Genomic DNA, 17090 nt, shown 5'->3' on the forward strand with positions numbered 1-17090 from the left:
GCTGTGGTAGGCGTCCCACATATAAAGTAGAGGAAGATGGGCACGGATGTTAGCTCAGGGCCAGTCTTCCTCAGCAAAAAGAGGAGGATTAGCAGCAGATGTTAGTGCAGGGCTAATCTTCCTCAAAAAAAAAAAAAAAAGAACAATATTTTTATATGTTTACCATTTCTGGTACTTTTTATTTCTCCCTGGCAGATGTTGGTTTTCGTCATTTCTCTGTTCAGTCTGATGGACTTCCTTTAGCATTTTTTGTAGTGTCAGTCTGCTAGCAAAGAGTTTTCTCATTTTTTGTTTTTGTCTGAAAAACGCATTTTTAAGTTTGAATTTTTAGAAGTGATTTTTATTTGACAGGGAATTCTAAGTTTGCTTTTTTCCCCTTTTTCTACTTTAGAGATTGCGTTCTTGTCTTCTCAATTTCATTTTTTTTCCTGTCTGAAATGTGGTTGTTCCCCTAAATGTAAAGTTCCCTTTGTCTCTGGATCTTTTAAGATTTTCTCATGGAAAACAGTATGGAGGCTCCTCAGAAAATTAAAAATAGAACTACCATATGATGCAGCAATTCCACTTCTGGGGGTTTATCTGAAGAAACAGAAAACATTAACTTGAAAAGAAATATTCACCCCCATGTGCATTGCAGCATTATTTACAATATCCAAGATATGGAAACAACCTAAGTGTCCATCCATGGATGAGTGAATAGAGAAAATGTGGGGTACACACATACACACACACACACACACACACACACACACACACACGCATGCACTGGAATATTATTCAGGCATAAAAAAGAAGAAAATCCTGCCATTTGTGGCAACATTGATGGAACTTGAGGGCATTATGCTAAGTGACATAAGTCAGACAGAGAAAGACAAATACCATGTAATCTCACTTATACGTCGGTTCTAAGAAAAACAACAAAAAAAAACAAGCTCATAGATACAGAAAATGGAGTAGTGGTTGCTAAAGGTGGAGTAGGGGGTGAGTGAAATGGGTGAACATGGTCAAAAGGTACAAACTTCCAGTTATAAGATAAATAAGTCCTGGGGATGTGACACACAGCATGGCGACTGTAGTTAATAACACTGTATTGCATATTAGAAAGTTGCTAAGAGAGTAAATCTTAAAGTGTTCATCAGAAGAAAAAAAAATTCTTAACTATGCATCGCAACAGATATTAACTACACTTACTGTGGTGATCAATTTGCAGTATATATAAATACCGAGTCATTATGTTGTACACATGAAACTAAGATAATGTTGTCTGTCAGTTATATCTCAATAATAAAAAAAAGATTTCCTCTGTTTTTTGTTTCCAGTCCTTTGCCCGTGGTGTGTGTAGGAGTGGTCTTCTTTGGATTCATCCTGGTTGGCATTCTTTGATCTCTGGTTTAGGTCTGTCATCAAGTTTTAGAAAAATTTTGGCCATTTTCTCTTCGATATTTCTTCTGCCCCATTTCTCTCTATTTTTTCTTTCCAGGACACCTACGTTTGACCATTTAATATTGTCCCATATACGTCAGACACTTTAAAAAAAATTTTCTCTGCATGTTTTAGCTTGTATAACTTTTGTGAACATGCCTGGAATCCACTGATCCTCTTTCTTTATGTTGTCTGACTTTAACTCGTCTAACATATTTTTCATTTAGATATTGTGTTTGGTTCTAGATTTTCAGCTTGGTTCTCATTTTATAGCTTAAATTTCTCTCCTGAAATTCTTCACCCATTCTATCCATTTTTTCCTCTCAATTCTTTAATACGCTTAAAATAATTTAAAAAAGTCATTGTCTTCTAATTCCAAAACTTAAGTGATCTGTGCATCTACATTACTGACTTGTTTATTCTTGATTATGCATACATTTTTCTGCTTCTTTGACTCTTTAGCAATTTTTTTCAAAAAATTCAGTTTTATTCCTTTTACAAAATTAAGGACTGATTTGTTGAGTAGGGTCAACTGTTGAGTAGGCAGTAATGAAGTACAAGTGTACAGCAGCATAGAAACATTTCCCTTTTAAGCATTTTCTTATGTCAAGTTGATAAATTGCTGAAAGAAAAACATAATCAGAGGCCTGTTTATTTCACATTAAAAATTATTTTATTGAGGTCATATTCACTTATAACATTGGGTAAATTTCAGGTGTACATTATTATATTTCAGATTTGATATAGACTGCATTGTGTTCACCACCAATAGTCTGGTTTTATCTGTCACCATACACATGTGCCCCTTTACCCCTTTCACCTTCGCCCAACTCCCTTCCCTCTGGTAACCACCAATCTGTTCTCCCTGTCCATGTGTGTGTTTGTTTATCTTCCACATAGGAGTGAAATCATGTGGTATTTGTCTTTCTCTGTCTAACTTATTTTGCTTAGCATAATACCCTCAAGGTCCATCCGTGTTGTTGCAAATGGTGCAATTTTGTCTTTTTTATGGGTGAGTAGTGTTCCGTTGTATATGTGTGTGCATGTGTGTATACACACCACATTTTCTTTATCCATTTATCTATTGATGGGCACTTAGGTTGCTTCCACGTCTTGACTATCGTGAATAATGCTGCAGTGAACATAGGGGAGCATAAATCTTTTTGAATTGTTGATTTCGTGTTTGAATAAATACCCAGTAGTGGAATAGCTGGATTATATGGTATTTCTATTTTTAATTTTTTGAGAAATCTCCGTACTGTTTTCCAAAGTGTCTGCACTAATTTGCATTCCCACCAGCAGTGTATGAGGGCTCCCTATTTTCCATATCCTCTTCAATACTTGTTATTTCTCATCTTGCTAGTTATAGCCATTCTGAGAGGTGTAAGGTAAAATTCACTTTTGCATTTCCCTAATAATTAGTGATGTTGAACATCTTTTAATATGCCTGTTGGCCATCTGTATATCTTCTTTGGAAAATGTCTGTTCATATCCTGTATCCATTTTTTGATTGGGTTGTTCATTTTTTTGTTGTTGAGTTGTATGAGTTCTTTGAATATTTTGGAAATTAATGCTTTGTTGGATATATAGTTGCAAATATTTTCTCCTGTTGGTGGGTTGTCTTTTCTTTTTATTGATGATTTCCTTTGCCTTGCAGAAGCTTTTTAGCCTGATGTAGTCCTATTTGTGTATTTTTTCTTTTGTTTCCCTATCGTGAGTAGATATGGTATTTGAAAAGATGCTGCTAAGACCAATGTCAAAGAGTGTACTGTCTGTATTTTCTTCTAAGAGTTTTATGGTTTCAGGTCTTACATTCAAGTCTTTGAGTTAATTTTTGTGTATGGTACAAGATACTGGTCTACTTTTATTCTTTTGCATGTGGTTGTCCAGTTTTCCCAACATCATTTATGGAAGAGACTGTCTCCATTGTGTGTTCTTGGCTTCTTTGTCAAAGATTAGCTGTCCATATATGTGTGGGTTTATTTCTGGGCTTTCAATTCTGTTCCGTTGATCTGTGTGTCTGTTTTTCTGCCAGTACCATGGTGTTTTGATTACTATGACTTTGTAATATAATTTGAGATCAGAGAGTGTGATACCTCCAGTTTTGTTCTTTTTTTCTCACGATTGTTTTGGCTATTGGGAGTCTTTTGTTGTTCCATACAAATTGTGGGATTCTTTGTTCTATTTCCATGAAGAATGTCATTTTGATTGCACTGAATCTATAGATTGCTTTAGGTAATATGGACATTTTCAACTATGTTTATTCTTCCAATCCATGAGTATAGAATATCTTTCCATTTCTTTATGTCTCTTTTGATTTCTTTTAATAATGTCCCAGAGTTTTCAATGTATAGGTCTTCCACCTCCTCGGTTAAATTTATTCCTAGATAATTTATTCTTCTTGTTGTGACTGTAAATGGGATTGTAATCTTGACTTCTTTCGCTGCTAGTTCATTGCTAGTGTATAGAAATGCAACTGATTTTTTTCGGTTGATGTTGTACCCTGAAACTTTACTGTATTCATTGATTATTCCTAAAAGCTTTCTGGTGGATTCTTTAGGATTTTCTATATATAGAATCATGTCATCCACAAATAGTGACAGTTTTACTTTTTCTTTTCCAATTTGTATCCCTTTTATTTCTTTTGCTTGCCTAATTGCTCTGGCTAAAACTTCCAGTACTATGTTGAATAAGAGTGGTGAGAGTGGGCATCCTTGTCTTGTTCCTGTTCTCAGAGGAATGGCTTTGAGTTTTTTACCATTAAGCATGACGTTGGCTGTGGGTTTGTCACATATGGCCTTTATCATGTTGAAGTCCTTTCCTTCTATGCTTGGTTTACTGAGAGTTTTTATCACAAATGGATTTTGTATCTCAAATGCTTTCTCTGCATCTATTGAGATGATCATGTGATTTTTATTTTGCGTTTTGTTAATGAGGTGTATCACATTGATTGGTTCACAAATATTGAACCATGCCTGCATCCCTGGAATAAATTTCATTTGATCATGGTGTATGATCCTTTTAATGTATTGTATTTGATCTGCTAATATTTTGTTGAGGATTTTTGTATCAATGTTCATCAGCAATATTGGCCTGTAATTTTCCTTTTTTGTGTTGTCTTCATTTGATTTTGGTATCAGGGTAATGTTGGCCTCATAAAATGAGTTAGGAAGCATCCTGTCCTCTTCAATTTTTCAGAATAGTTTGAAAAGGATAGGAATTAAATCTTCTTTGAATGTTTGGTAGAACTCACCAGAGAAGCTGTCTGGTCCTGGACTTTTGTTTTCTTGGGAGGTTTTTGATTACTGTGTCTATCTCTTTACTTGTGATTGGTCTATTCTGATTCTCTATTTCTTAATGATTCAATTTTGGGAGGTTGTATGATTCTAAGAATTTATCCAGTTCTCCTAGGTTATCCAGTTTGTTGGTGTATAGCTTTTCATAGTATTCTCTTATAATCTTTTGCATTTCTGTGATGTCTGTTATAATTTCCCCTCTTTCATTTCTGATTTTATTTGTTTTAGCCTTCTCTCTTTTTTTCTTAGTAAGTCTGGCTAAGGGTTCATCAATTTTATTTATCTTTTCAAAGAACCAGCTCTCAGTTTCATTGATCCTTTCTACTGTTTTTTCAATCTTTATTTTGTTTATTTCTGCTCTGATTTTTGTTATTTCCTTCCATCTACTGACTTTGGCTTTGTTTGTTCTTCTTTTTCTAGTTTTTTTAGGTATAGCATGAGTTGTTTATTTGAGATTTTTCTTGTTTGTTGAAGTAGCCCTGCATTGCTATAAATTTCCCTCTTCGTGTTGCTTTTGCTGCATCCCATAAGTTTTGGTATACTGTGTTTTCACTTTAACTTGTCTCTGGGTATTTTTTATTTCACCTTTGGTTTCTTCATTGGCCAAATGATTGTTCAGTAGCATGTTGTTTATTCTCCACATATCTGTGACTTTCCCAGTTTTTTTCTTGTAGTTGATTTCTAGTATCATAGCATTGTGGTCAGAAAAGATGCTTGATATGATCTCAATCTTCTTAAATTTATTGAGGCTTGCTTTGTTTCCCAAAATATGGTCTATCTTTGATGATGTTCCATGTGTACTTGAGAAGCATGTGTATTCTTCTGTTTTTGGATGGAATGCTGTCTATATGTTAAGTCCTTCTAGTGTAGTGTTCCATTTATGTCCACAGTCTCCTTGTTGACTTTCTGTCTGGATGATCTATCCACTGATGTGGGTGTTAAGGTTCCATACTATTATTGTAGTGCTATCAATCTCTCCCTTTATGTCTGTTAATAGTTACTTTATATACTTTGGTGCTCCTCTGTTAAGTGTGTATATCTTAATAAGTGTTATGTCTTCTTGATGGAATGTTCCTTTTATCATTATATAATGCCCATCTTTGTCTCTTTTTATTTTTTTTGGCTTGAAGTCTGCTTTGTTTGATATAAGTATGGCAACACCTGCTTTCTTTTGCTTGCCATTTGCTTGGTGTATCGTCTTCCATCCCTTCACTCTGAGCCTATGTTTGTCGTTAGAGCTTGGATGTGTTTCCTGGAGATGACATATTATTGGGTTTTGTTTTTTCAATCCATTTACATTTAGAGTGAGTATTGATATATGGGGGCTTAATACTTCCATTTTATCTCTTGTTTTCTGGTTGTTCTATATTTCCAATGTTTCTTTTTCCTTGTATTTCTGTCTGCCATCTCAGTTTAGTGATTTTCTGCAATGATTTTCTCAGTTTTCTCTTTATTTATGATTTTTGACTCTCCTCTGATTTTTTGTTTTGTGGTTACCATGAGGTTTGTATAAAAGTTATCATAGATGAGATAGTCCATTTCTGATAGCCTCCCATCTCCATTAGCCTGTGCAGGTTCCATCCTTCTCCTCTTCCTCTTCTATGTTTTTGTTGTCACAAATGGTCTTTTATTGTGTTGTGAGTTTGTTACCAGATTGAAGTGGTTATCATCATTTTTGATGCTTTGTTTCCCTTTATTTTTTGTGTTATAATTAAGTGTTTACTAATCTATTCTGATATAGATCTGCAATTTTCTGATTCTGTCTATTTATCTCCTTGCTCAAAGCTTTGTAACAAACAAAGCTTTGCCTTTTTGTTTCAGGTAGGAAGGCTCCTTTCAACATTTCTTTGTAAGGCAGCTCTAGTGGCGATGAACTCCCTCAGCTTTTGTTGGATAAAGATTTTATTTCTACATAATATCTGAAGGATATTTTGCTGGATAGAGTATTCTTGGCTGATAGTTTTTGTCTTTCAGTATTTTGAATATGTCATTCCACTCTCTCCTAGCTTGCAGGGTTTCTGCTGAGAAATTCTCGAAAGCCTGATGAGGGTTGCTTTGTCGGTTATTTTCTTCTGTCTTGCTGCCCTTAATATTTTTCTTTGTCATTGTCTTTTGAGTGTTTTAATATTATATGCTTTGGAGAAGGTCTTTTTGCATTGAGATAATTAGGAGTTCTATTAGCTTCATGTACTAGCTTGTCCAGTTTCTTCCCCACGTTTGGGAAGATCTCAGCTATTATTTCTTGGAATAAACTCTCTGATCCTTTCTCTCTCTCTTCTCCTTCTGGGATACGTATAATCCTTAGCTACTTTTCCTAATTGAGTTGGATATTCTCAAAGAATTTCTTCATTTTTTAAAAATCTTCATTCTCTCTCCTCCTCCACCTGGATAATTTCTAGGTTTCTATCTTGAAGCTGACTAACTCTCTCCTCCATAAGGTCTGCTCTATTTTTAGTGCTTTCTACATTTTTTTTTTTGTCTCATTAATTATGTTCTTCATCTCCAGAATTTCTGTTTGGGTTTTTTTTTTTTAGAGTTTCAATATCTGTGGTGAAGTACTCCTTTTTTTCATTAATTTTATTCCTGAGGTCATTGAACTGTCTTTCGGAGTTTTCTTGTAACTTGTTGAGTTTCTTCATGACAGGTATTTTTAATTCTCTGTCCATTGGATTGTAATCTTCCATGACTTCAAGTTTGACTTCTGGAGAATTTTCATTTTCTTTCTGTTCTGCCATATTACTGTAGTTTTTCATGGTGTTTGATGAATTGATCTTCTGTTAGTGCATTTGTGTAGTAACCACCTTTTCTTATTTGGATAAGGTTTTAGTTACTTTGATTCTGGGCTGCTTCTGATTGTTTCTGAGAGCCTGCACTCTACACCATCCAGTGCCTCTGAGAGAGGCATTGTCAGTGCCCTCCTTCTGCCACTTGTGCCTCTGGGGTTGCTGGTGTCTTTCTATTTACAATGTTGCTGCAGTCTCAGTTGATGCCACCCAGGTCACCAGGCTGTGAGCACTTCTGCTGCTTCCAGAGTTGCTTGGGTCTCGTCTTTCTCTCTGTGGGCTCAGATGCTGCTGCCCAGTGTACCACCTGCTCTGCTGTTCCTGGGTTGTCTTGGGGTGCTGGTTGCACCACTGCCACAGGTGCTGGGTTCATGGGTGTTTCTGTCACTGTTGACAGTTGCTCAGGTCAAAAGTTTTGGAATCACCCTTGACTCCATTCTTTCTCTTACATTACTCATAAAATCTATCAGAAAATCCTACTGATGCTACCTTCAAAATAAATCCAAAATAAGATCACCTGGGCCAGTCTACCATCAATTCTCACCTCATTTAATGCACAGTTTCTACTTCAGTCCCTCTGCAGTCCATTCTCACAGAGCAGCCAGAGTGATCTTCTAAAATGTAAACCAGACAATAGGACTCTTCTGTCAAAACCATGCAATAGCTCTCCACTTTATTTAACACAAAAGGCAAAACCCCACAGTGTGGCCCTGGATCACCTCTCTTGACTCATCTCCCTGCTCTCCTTGTTGCTCACCCACTCCAGGCACAATGCCCCCTTTTCGGTTTCTGAACGTGCTGGGGAGTGGCTGTTGTTTCCTTTGCCTACAATCCTTTCCTCAGGCACCCGCGTGGCTAGAAATTAGATGAGAGAGATTGTGGAGAACCTTGTTTGCCATAACAAGGAATCTCAAAGAAGATACTAGGGAGTGAAAGAAGACATAATCTCATTTTTCATTTAGCAAGACCAATGTGGTTGTTGGCTGTGCCTGAGATTATTGACGTGGAAAGGTGGAGAGCACCATCTCTGTGGGTGGATCTCATTTGGAAGCCCTCAGCTCACCAGGAGACTGTGACATTGTGGCTGAGACCATGCTCTGCCCCATAAGAAGTGCCCACCAGTGTCACTCCCAGGGTGGCTGCTGTAGCTCCTGGTAGGTTTCTCTCCTTTCGTGCCTCTTTCTTGTAAAGAAAAAGGATGTTTCATTTTGTTTTGCTGAGTAGAAACAGGGTACCACTCCCCTGCATCTTTCTTCTGTTATCATTTCTTGCTAATTTTGTTGCTGGTTTCTGCCCAGTTATGCTATTGGCCTGGCTGTATTAGAGGGATTGGGCAAATTAAAATCACTCCTGTTTCATTTGAGCTTATTGAAACAGCCTGAGAGGAAGGGCATTTTTATTTGTTTCTCCAAAGGCATTTCTGTGGTGTCTGGGGAAGGCAACTGGTAAATGATGACACTCAAAAGGCAGCCAGGCATAGCAAAAGGAGGACAAGATTTGGCATCAGATAGATTTGTGTTTGAAACCTGTCTACACTTTTTAGTAGTTGTGTAACCTTGAGCAAGTAATGCCAACTCTCTGAGCCTCAGTTTCCTCATCTGTAAAATGGGAATAATGAAGCTTTCCTTGCAGTGTTGTTGCGAGGAGTAAATAACTCATGGTAACTGCCCGACACATAGTCCCTGCTCTTTGGGGCTATGAAGCCTCACCCGCCCGTGAAGGGGGTTTGGAGGCAGCAGCATGACTCAGTGCAGTCCCTCCCCATTCCCGTTGGCCTCAGATGTGCTTTGGCCTCCTGGGGGTGCTCCCCTAGCTGACTGGAGGACCACGTGGAAGAGCAATCCTCAGGCATATCCATGTGGAGGGCGTGCCTGGCTGTCATAGGGCACTTCCCTCTTTAGGGGGCTCTGACTTCATCTGGAACATCTCCGAACAGGCTAAACATTCCTCCTGCTATTTCACTCATATTCCCTAATTTTGTTATTAGGAAATATATTTCAATCATATGAGTGAATATAGTAATGTATGTACATATAATTTAAGTAGTAACAACAATACAGTGAACGCCTGTGTGTCCATCACCCAGCTTGAGAAATAGGATGTTCCCAGGAATGCCGCAGCCCCCTGCATACCTTTCTCAACTGCAATCACTCTTTTGAAATTGAGTTTATTCTTTACTCTTTTTTTTTATAGTTTTATCACATGTGCCTGTGTCTCTAAACACTATCATGTTTAGTTTCGCAGGTTTTTGAGCTTTATCTTAAGTGGAATGATTCTGTATGCGTTTCCTTTGGCCTCTTTTTGTGGTTTATGGTGCCTGTATGAAATGTGTCTGTGTTTGATATAGTATTCTTTTTATTCCTTCTACTGTTGATGGATATTTGGGTTGGCCCCGTTTTGTGTCATGAGAACAATGCTGCTCTGAGCATTTTTGCATCTGTCTCCTGGTGCACCTGTGCTTGCAGTTCTGTTGGTCACTGTTCCATATCCAGGCGTGGGCTGGCTGGGTCATATGGCATGGGGCATCTGAGTCACAGGGCAGTGACAAGTTGTTTTCCATGTGCTCCTAGACTCCCACCAGCAGTGAGCGAGAGCTCTTTTTGTTCCATAGTCTCTTCAACTTTTGTGTTGTCAGGCTTCTTAATTTTTGCTAATCTGAAGGGTGTTAAATGGTATCCAATGTGGTTTCCATACTCTTTTCTTTATAGGAAGCTGCGAGGACCAGCATAAAGGCCAACTCCAGGGGGAGACATGTCCCTATGACTCCAAGTCCCAAATTCACGGGGCCTGTACGTCTTTCCATTTCTCGATTGGACAACAGCCAGCCCCGGGTGATGGGGGCGGGGGCAGAGGCAGGAGGCATAATTTGATTGGCCTTGTTTCTCTGAATTTGGATATTGTTTTTCCTACCCCGAGTCCTCACGTAGCCTGCTCTCGATTGTTGATTAATGTACCGTAAAGCCCTGGAGGGACGCAGCTGCGTGAAGGGTGAGAAATAGGGTTGGTTTGTGGCTGATGAGTGGCAGGCCATCCATCACTCTGAGGGGAAATTGCTCTTTTAAGGAGAAGTAGTGAATTGTTTCTGGCCTGGGAGTAAGTCAGGCAGCCGTTTGGAACAGTGACAGAGCTCACAGCCCTCCGCCAGCTCCCCGATGGCTCATTTGTTGTTGCTGACTGTCACACTTTGCAAATTTGCTCTGGATAGGCCATTTGACAAGTGGGGAGAAGCAGTCACCGTTCCTTCATCTCGCCCTCCTAACAAAGATGTTCCAGGGCCTTCTGTCTGTCAGCTGACTCTCATCTGGGTGTGCCCAGCGTCACACCGGGCCCCACTTCTCCTCTAAGATGACCAATAGCTGTCAGTCATTCTCCTCAGATTCATTTGCACAGTGGTTCCCAGTTCAGTGATTTTTGCCCTCCAGGGGACATTTGGCAATGTCTGGAGACAGTTTTGGTTGTCATAACTGGGAGGTACTACTAGCGTCTAATGAGCAGAGGCCAGGAATGCTGCTAAACATCCTTTGGTGCGTGGAACAGCCTCTGCAACAAAGAATTATCTGGCCCAGATTGTCGATAGTGTGGAGGTTGGGAAACCCTGTGTTATTTCATTGAAGGTTCAACAAACATTTATGGAGTACGACTGATGGCCCACAAACTCTCCAGCACAAAGGATAGCTGTGTCCAGCTCCAGAGTTATAGGGTCCCTTCATCCTCAGTGCCTCCTTGGCTCCTGAGACCCCACAGTTCTCATTCTGACATTGGCTGCTTGGTCAAATGGGAAGACACTAGCTTTTCAGACCCCTTCCCTGGCTGCTCCCTATGCTAATCAATGCTGATCGTCTATCAGGCCCAGATCTGGGAGACAGAGGACGAGAAACTCAGCAGCCAGAGGCGCAGGGGCAGATGGTGGCGGGCAGTGAGCAGGCGTGGAGGCTGACCACAGAGCGGCCCCGTGGAGGGCAGGCCAGTGGCCGGGTGAAGGGGCAGGGTGGTGTGGAGGCTGAAGGCAGGGGTCCACGGGTGGCTGGTCTGGGATTCATCCTGCCCTCCTCTTGTGAGCTGTGTGGCCCTAGAAACGTTGCTTCCCTCTCAGGATCTTGGTTTTCTTACCTATAAAATGGGGACACTGAGAGCACCCAGCCCCTGGGGCCCTTATGAGGATGATGGGCACTGATCCACATGGAGATGTCCCAGGGTCTCAAGGAAGCTTCCCTCTTGTGAGCATGAGCTGGGCATGTGAGCATTTGGGAACCTTCTGGCCTCATCCCTTTTGGGGCTGCCTGAGCTCCTCACTAGAATGCTGCCGTCCCACCTTCCCATTTCCTTAGTCTGTTTCTGTAGACAGCAAGTGATATTGTGAGGCCCCGGCTCCTCTCACGGATTTCCCTTTGACAACAGGCCGCTCAGTAGGCGCACCTGCCCAGCCATGTTAGAGCGGCCATATTGGAGCCTGAGGCAAAAGGAAAAGTCAGGAATATGGAACCCATCTTTGTTTAAAATTTTGATACTTTGTGCATCACAGATTTTTTTTGCATTAATTTAGACTTTGAAAAACATTGCATTAAAATATTATTTACCTCAATTGTTGAGTCTTTTGGTGCCCCTAAATTTTGCACCTGAAGCGAGTGCCTCACTTGCCTCACCCTTGTCCCGGCTCTAGTTCTGGCAAATGATTCTCACGGGCAGATTCCCCCCATTGCCTCATGCCCACGCTCCTCCTAGCTCCGTCCCTGCCCCCATCTCCACCTCCATTCACATCTTCCCCTTTCATTCTCCATTACCTTTCCTGTGCCCACCATGTCTCTGATCTTAATGGAATCAAAGCCCAAGTGTACAGAGCTCCAGGTGTGAGGACGCTAAGGACAAAGCCTGGGGGAGCGTGGTTGGTGTGGCCTGGACAGAGCTGCCCCAGGACACCTGTCAGAGGACAGGGCCCAACCACGGACAGCTCAGTGTCATCTCGTGGAGACTGTGGGGCTCACGCCCTCAGAACCTGGAGTTCTTAGGCTGTTTTGTTGGCTGGAGACCAAGGTGACCAGTGGAGTGTGTCTGGCTCTGCGTCCTTGGCCTCCCTGTCACCAGAGGATCTGCAGCCCAGGGTCTTGAGTTCTCACCAGGGAGCAGAACTACACCCACTGGAATTCTGGAAGCTTCCCTTCCACTTCAGGGCATCAGCAGAGTCTGATTTACAGATCTTACCCCTCCCCCAGCGTGGTTAGAGCACCACCCACAAGCCAGGAGTCCTATTTATGCATTGCCAGAGCACTGGCCCAGCCTGGAAGCTCTCTGCAGAAGGATGGCCTTCTTCTGGCATCAGTTTCTACGGGAAGGGACCGCTGGACATGCCACCTATCCCCAGGCCAGCATGAGGAGGACTGAGGGCCCACTCTCCACAGGGGTGGCCCCAGTAGAAAAATCACAGTGGAGTCCAGGCTCTTGTAGCTTCCTCAGAGCCCAGGTACCTCATGAGGGTTACTGTTTCTGGTGGGCTCCACAATCTGGCAGACAAAACTCTATGTGTTTAGTAAGATCAATCCATTCCTTGCCAGTTGAAGCAGCTGGGCTGTCTTGTTGAGCACAGTAGATGAGCACATCAGTCATAGTGGAGGAGAGCCCAGCATGGGAGGCTTGGTCCTGTCCTGCTTCACTCTGCTCCGTGCTCGGGGGAGGTCAGCTGGCACTGAGGCACCTGCCTGTGAGCTCAGCCCAGTCCTCCTGCCCGTGTGGAGGGCCCCACGGGGGGCAGGAGGAGAACCGGCTCCAGCCACACTGGAGTGTCTGACTGCACCGAGTGTTATTTACCCACTGGTCCAGAATCGCATGCCGGGGCCCCTTGGTGGCGATGTGACCTCACACTTCACTCCTTGTGCTTCTCTCCACAGCCCACCAAACTCAGGTTCTCTCTGACCCACCTCCAGTTCGTTCCTCTTTCCTCTCAGTCCCACTTGTCCAGCTGAGGGTCTTGTGCCTCTTGCTTTACCTGCAGCTCTGGCCTCCGGGCCTAGCCTCGCTCCCTCACCCCATTCTCTTTCCAAAATGCAAGCCCGACCTTGCCGCTGTTTGGCCCCAAACCCTTGGCTGACCACAGGGTGAAGTCCTGGCTCAGCGGCCCAGCTCCTGATGGTCTCTCCAGTCTCATCTCTGGATGCTCATGCTGGGCACTGGATGCTGGCAGCGCTGAGCCCAAGGCGCATCTCTGCACAGCCCGTCCTGTGGTGGCCTCCGTGCCCTTGCTCCTCTGTTCCCTCTCTCTGAAATGGCCTTAACTCTCCTCCCTCACTCCATCCTCTGCCTGATAGGCCCCTGCGCTTGGATTCTGTTCCAGTACCACCTTTTCCAGGATGCCCTCCTGGTGCCTGCACACCTGCTGGGTGAGGGCTGTTTCCTGGCTTCCGCTCCCCGTGCTCGCTGCTGTTGTGAGGCTCCCCATGCTGAGACATCCTGTAGATCCGTGTCTGCCTCCCCAGCAGACTGCGCGCTGCTTGAAGGCAGCGTCACTTTTTCTTCATCCCTGTGTCCTTAAAGCCTGGCACAGGACCGAGCCCAGAGTGGGCAGTCACCCGCACAGAAGCCCTATTCTCTGCTGCCCCCAGGAGCTGGCAGAGGTGGTACTGGACCCTCTTCCTGGCACTGCCAGAACAGTAGACAGGTCTCTTATATCAGGGGTTCTGACAGATATCTGGGCCAACACGTGATCGGGGTCGGGGCTGAATGTCACCCACCGGAGAGCTTTCCTGTTTAACGATGGCCCACCTCATCCCGCCAGGCCGAGCTTCCTCTTTCAAAGTTCCCTGAGGCTGCTGTGTCTATGGAGTTCCAGTGCGCGGAACAGGGGTCTCCACCTGCCTTCAGGAGAGCATGGGGAGGCCTCCCAGGCACTGACATCACCGTTCTCTTGAACTCAGCAGCCGGGAGACCCCTCCAACATTGATTGTTGTGGCTTTTTAAAGTGTCAAGTGTATCTTAAATATTTGAGGATTATAGACATTTCCCAAAGGCTGCCCCATTAGAATTTTAGGCAAGCGCTGGCCCCGGGCACCCTGTTCCGTGCTCTGAGGCTGTGGAGGTAAAGGTCTCCGGGAGGACCAGAGGCAGGCCGGCTTGTTCTGTGGCGGGGCATCATGTCAGAAACTGGATTTAGAAGTGGGTCTGAACCAAGCAAGCTCCACCCCTTATGGCCTGTGTGACGTGGACAGGCTCCTTAACCCATCCCAGCAACAATTTCCCGTGGCTGAGTGCGGAGATAATAATCCTTCCTTCCTTGGCGGGGATGATAAGTTTTAAATAAGAGCGTTACTGGAAACAGCCTGGCATATAATATATGTTCAACCAACAGTGGCCATTGGAATAGTCTCTCGAGGGCCACTCTTTCTCCCCTACCCTCCCAGCCCTAGGCAAACACTAACCTACTTACTGTCTCTATAAATTTTCCTATTCCAGATGTCGTATAAATGGAATTTCACAATACGTGTTTTTTGTGACTGGCTTCTTTCATTTAGCATAGCACTTTCAAGATGCGTACATGCTGTAGTATGTATCATTCCTTTTTATTGCCGACAATATTCCATTGTATGGATATGCCACATTTTATGCATCCGTTCAGCAGCTGGTGGACATTCGAGTTATTTCCACTTTTTGGCTATTGGGAACATTTATGTCAAAGTTTCTGTGTGGCGTGTGTTTTCATTTCTCTCACCTAAGAGTGGAATTATTGGATCACATAAAAACCCTCTGTTGAACTGCTCGAGGAATTGCTAAACTGTTTCCAAAGCAACTGCCCCATTTTATGTTCCCCCAGCAACATACGGGGACTCCAGTTTCTCCAGATTTTTACCATCACTTGCTATTATCTGTCTTTTTGAATATGACCGTCTTCATGGGTGTGAAGGGACATCTCACGTGGTTTTGATTTGCACTTCCATAATGATTAATGATGTTGAGCATCTTTTCATGTGCTTATTGACCCTTTGTATATCTTTGGAGAAATGTCTATTCAAATCTTTTGTTCATTTTTAAATTGGGTTGTCTGTGTATTATTCAGTTGTGAGAGCTCTTTCTATATTCTGGATACTAGTCCCTTATCAGATATATTTGATTTGCAAATATTTTCTCCCATTCTGTGTGTATGCTTTTAAAAAATTTTCTTGATGGTATCATTTTGCAGCACAAAATTTTAATTTTGATGTTGTCCAGTTTATCTATTTTTTCTTTTATTTTTGTGTTTTTTGTGCTGTATCTAAGAAACTATTGCTTAATCCAGGGTTATGAAGATTTACACCTCTATTTTCTTTTAAGAGTTCTGTAGTTTTAACTTTTACACTTAGGTTTACGATAGGTTTGATTTAATATTTGTGTATGATAAAAGGAAGGGGTCCAAATTTATTCGTTTGCATGTGGAAATCCAATATGACTAATGTCGAGACACTAGGGGTGCACAGACACAGAGGAAAGGCCATGTGAAGGCACAGTGAGAAGCTGACTGTCTGCAAGCCCAGGAGAGAGGCCTCAGGAGAAATCAAGTCTGCCTACACCTTGATCTTGGACTTCCAGCTCCCAGGACTGTGAGAAAACAAATTCCTGTTTTATAAGCTACTCAGTCTGTGGCATTTTGTTATGGCAATCCTAGCTGACTAATACAAGTATTACAATCAACTTGTCAATTCATGCAAAAAAGCAAGCTGAGATTTGAGAGGGATAACATTAAATCTGTAGATAAATTTGGGAAGTATTGCTCTCCTAACAATTGGAATCTTTCGATGGGTGAACATGGACTATCTTTCCATTGGTTTAGATCTTTTAATTCCTTCAAAAATATTTCGTAGTTTCAGAGGATAAGTTTTGCGTTTCTTTTGTTAAATTCATTTCTAGAAATTCTATCCTTTTTGATGCTACTGTAAATTGAATTTTTAAAATTTCCTTTTTGGATTGCTGTTTAGCGTATAGAACTCCAATTGACTTTTGTATATGGACCTTGTATCCCCTTGCTGAACTCTTTTATTAGTGCTCATAGTTTTTTAGTGGATTCCTTAGGATTTTTTGTATGAAAGATCATGATGTGCAAACAGAGATAGATTTATTTTTCCCTTCCAATCTGGATGCCTATTTAATTTTCTTGCCTAGTTTCCCTGCCCAGAACGTCCAGTACAGTGTTGAGTAGAAGTGGGCAAAGCAGACATCCTTGTCTTGTTCCTGATTTTGGGGGGACGCCTGTAGTCTTTCACCTTTGACTTTAGCTGTGGCTTTTTCATGGATGCTTTTGATCAGGTTGTGGAAGTGCCTGTCTAATTCTTATTTTTTGAGTGTTTTTAATCATGAAAGAGTGTTAGATTTTGTCAAATGCATTTTCCGTGTCTGTTGAAATGATCATGTGGTTTTTGTCCCTTATTCTGTTAATATAGTGCATTGCATTGATTGATTTTCATATGTTACACAAGTCTTCTATCCCTGGGATAAAACCAGAGTTGTGGTTATGGTGTATAATCCTTTACAATGTGGCTGATGCAGTTTGCTAGCATTTTGTTGGAGATTTTTCCATCTATGCCAATAAAGGATATGAGACTTTAGTTTTCTTTTCTTGAGATATCTTTGC

The sequence above is a fragment of the Equus przewalskii genome, chromosome 17, assembly GCF_037783145.1.
Source record: "Equus przewalskii isolate Varuska chromosome 17, EquPr2, whole genome shotgun sequence".
NCBI classification, from domain to species: domain Eukaryota; kingdom Metazoa; phylum Chordata; class Mammalia; order Perissodactyla; family Equidae; genus Equus; species Equus przewalskii.